The sequence below is a fragment of the Colobus angolensis genome, unplaced genomic scaffold, assembly GCF_000951035.1.
Source record: "Colobus angolensis palliatus isolate OR3802 unplaced genomic scaffold, Cang.pa_1.0 Scaffold18, whole genome shotgun sequence".
In the NCBI taxonomy this organism is placed as follows: domain Eukaryota; kingdom Metazoa; phylum Chordata; class Mammalia; order Primates; family Cercopithecidae; genus Colobus; species Colobus angolensis.
Genome location: NW_012114932.1, coordinates 1,760,058 through 1,763,601, shown reverse-complemented (window position 1 = coordinate 1,763,601; position 3,544 = coordinate 1,760,058). Strand labels below are relative to the sequence as shown.

Here is a 3,544-nt window from a genome sequence, read left to right as displayed (position 1 = left end):
AAAAAAAAAAAAAAAAAGTCAGATGATGTCATTCTGCCTTCAACACCTTCCAGTTGTTTCCTTCATACATGGAATGCAATTTAAACTTTCTTGCCCCATGGCCGGGATGATCTGGCCCTTGCTGATCTGTGCCCCTTGATGCTAACCCACAGCCTGGCCTATTGGCATGGGCACCATGCTGGCCCTCATGTTAGGGCCTTTGCCCTGGCTGATGGCTTTTCAAAAGCTTTTTCTCCAACAGCCTGAAGTCACTCCTGGCAAGGCCCACTTCCCTAACTGTCTGCTTGGCCTTGGTCACAGTATTTGCTTCATATGGTACAGGCAGAGCAATGCTTGTGCGTCCAGAACTCAATGACCAGCTTCCCTCCCGCAACAGGTCCCTCCTCCCCTATTACTCCCTCGCTCCTAGTCACAATCTACAGGAAGCCCCTGAGCCCAGCTGGCAAGGTGCACCTTGCTTGGCTGCTTGCTATTGCATCACCTTCATTAGGGCTGTTTTTGCTCCTTCATTAAATTAAATTCCAGGAAGCAGTGCTGATGACAGCCCTAACGAGTCGCCGGAGAGGCTCCCAGCCCCAGCCTTTGGAAAGCATGGCAAGGAGGACTAGGCAATAACGTGAACAAAGCAGTAGCTCCTGGGAATAGAATTGATTATCATTTCCCAGGCCCTCCAAGGACCCTGGGCTTCCCAGGGTAGGTGGTCTTTGGAGACTGCCTGTACAACAGGCACAGTGGCAGATTGTACCATGAACTTTTCAAGGACAAAGAGAAGGAGGGAGGTTAAGTTTAGTCCTTGGCCCCAAAACCCTGAGAGCTCCTGAGTTCCCTGCAGGGCTTGGGTAGCTCCTCCCCCATCATACAGGAGCACCCTGAATGCCAGAACCAGTTAGGTTTGTAGGGCTAGGCATGGATCACTGGCTTGGAGATGCTGGTGCCCCTACCTCAGCATCCCCTGGAGACTTGGGAATCCCCTGTGTGGCTTGTTCCTCCGTGATGCCTCATGGCAGTCCCCTCTCACACCAGTGTTTTCTTGCTCTCACTATTCTGGCCAGGCTGGGCTCCTCTCTGGTTCGGGAGCACCCAGCTCCTTCCCAACACAGGGCCCTTGCACTTGTCGCTGCCTCTGTTGTCACTCTCTTCTGGCTTGTTACAAGACTGGTCCTTCCACATGATTCAGAGATCCCCTCCTCAGACTGTCTTCTCCTGCACACACCTCCCAGTGGCTGTAGAGTCACCCTATTGATTTCCTCTGATATGGTGAAATTCATTTCCCTGTTTGTTTGGTGTGTGTTCCTCAAGGACAGGGCCCAGCTGCCTCTTTTACCATAGTGTTCTCAGCACATTGGCAGGCAATATGTTCAGGGAACAGTGGTTGAACAGATGACCCCTTCCTCTGGATCCTCCCGCACTGACCCCAAGCCTCCACCCCTGTGTCAGGTTGGGCCCCCTTGCCTAATCCAGATGCTTATGAGGAAGGGGTGCTGGGGCCTGAATTCTCCAGGTCAAAGCCAATGATCTGTGAAGAGGGTGGATGACCAGAAAGGGGGGACTTTGGGATCCAGGACTCCCAGGCTTTCGGGTTTTCCTCCTGGACAAAGAAAGACCTGGGAAGAGGGGACTGCCAGGGAGCAGGGAGGGAGGGCAGGATGGCTGACTCCACTTTCAGAACTTTCACTGGGCTAAGAAGCAGGAAGGGGAAAGCGCAGAATATGCACCAGGAAGTGGAGTCTGCCCCAGGGCAGTAAGGAGGGAGCAAGCTGTGGCCACCCAGGTCTAAAAGCAGTATCTGCAAGGCTGTGATTGAGTTGGCCACAGGTCCTTGGTGGGGGACTCCCTATCACCTGGGAGCCATGGAGGTAGGGTGGTCAGGATCCTGAACTCTGGGCATCCCTGTGGGGTCCTACCTGGTCCTGGACTCTGGGCAGGGACAGGCACACCCACCCCGAAACTGCCTTTGGGGAAGTGCTAGCAGCTTCCCCTTCCTGGAGCCTGCAGGCAAGCGTGTCACAGCCCACTGAGAGGGTCTTCGTTCCTCACCCTGCTCAGGGCTACTGCTTGGTAGGAACTCAGGCCAAACTGGACCTGCTGTGCTGCCCGTGGTGAGCCCCAAGGCTATTCTGGCAGTAGGGGTGAGCCAGCAGCTACCACTTCTTCATTTCAGCTGAGATACCACCCTCAGCTCTGCTGATATCATTCCATTGTCCTTTATGGTCTAGTCCAAGTGGTGCTGGGCCTGGTGGCCATGGGGACAAGTCATGCCTCCTCCAGTGCTCATGAGGCCCTGGCTAGGCAGCTGCCCCCAAAATGACCTCTCCTGAAAGGACTCCTGGATTCCTGAGTATGAAGAAACCGGGATGCCCACAATGTACCTCACCAATGACTGTGACTGGGTCCTGGCCCACTCTGGACCTCAGCTGACTCAGCTGCAAAGCAAGGGGTTTGTTTCTCTAGCTCTCAGCCTTGATTTTCTCACTGGCCCTTCCCCAGACCCCTGCCTCTCAGTCCTACTGCCCTTCCTTTGCTTGTACTCTTCCATATTCTTGCAATATTCTTCCTCACTGTTCTTCTCCCTCTAGCACTCCCTGCATCACCTCCTCAAAGAAAGCTTCTTGATCTTCCCAGGCACCACTGGTTTCTCTCTTGTCTGTGTATACAGCTACATGAATATTTCCATAGGGGCGGCAGCTCCCAGCTCCAGGATGAAGAGACTGATTGATTGATTGATTGACTGATTGGTTGATTTTGAGACGGAGTCTACCTCTGTTGCCAGGCTGGAGGGCAGTGATGTGATCTTAGCTCACTACAACCTCCACCTCCCGGTTTCAAGCGATTCTCCTGCCTCAGCCTCCCAAGTAGCTGGGATTACAGGCATGAACTGCCATGCCCAGCTAATTTTTGTATTTTTAGAAGAGATGGGGTTTCACCATGTTGGCCAGGATAGTCGATCTCCTGACCTCATGATCCTCCCACCTCAGCCTTCCAAAGTTTTGGGATTACAGGCGCGAGCCATCGCACCCAGCCTTATTCATTTAAATTGACACGTATTTACCTGCCACCCTGCAAGAAGCCTGGAATTAGGGATGTGAGTGGGATAGACCCACCACCAGAATAGTGGGATGTGGCTGGGGAAGGGGAAACCCCAGGACAATGGGACTCAGGCCCAGCTCACAGCCAGGGAATGAAAGGTGGGGAGGAGGGATTAATTTAACAGGGTAGGGGGATGGGATGGAAGATCCTGGGATGGAGAGAGCAAGGGAAGCCAGATGGTTGGAGTGCCAGTGTGTTGCACATGGAGGGACATGAGGTCGACCCTTGAGTGGAGACAATCATAAAGCCTTACAGAAATCGCTACTATTGGGCCAGGCACGGTGCCTCATGCCTGTAATCCCAGCACTGTGGGAGGCCAAGGCAGGAGGATTGCCTGAGTGAGCCCAGGAGTTCAAGACCAGCCTGGGCAACATGGTGAGACCCCATCTCCATTTAAAAAATAAAAATGGGGCCGGGCACGGTGGCTCAAGCCTGTAATCCCAGCACTTTGGGAGGC

The 3,544-nt window shown here is 53.6% G+C and overlaps 1 protein-coding gene across 1 annotated transcript in view; it reads left to right on the top strand.

Moving 5' to 3' along the window:
• The first annotated feature begins 508 nt into the window (after window positions 1-508).
• GNAI2 (guanine nucleotide binding protein (G protein), alpha inhibiting activity polypeptide 2) overlaps window positions 509-3,544 on the top strand; it is a 42,713-nt gene continuing 39,677 nt past the window's right edge. Inside the window, exon 1 of the mRNA XM_011939044.1 lies at window positions 509-2,437. The gene's annotated coding sequence lies outside the window, so the exon portion shown is untranslated. The remainder of the gene's footprint in view (window positions 2,438-3,544) is intronic.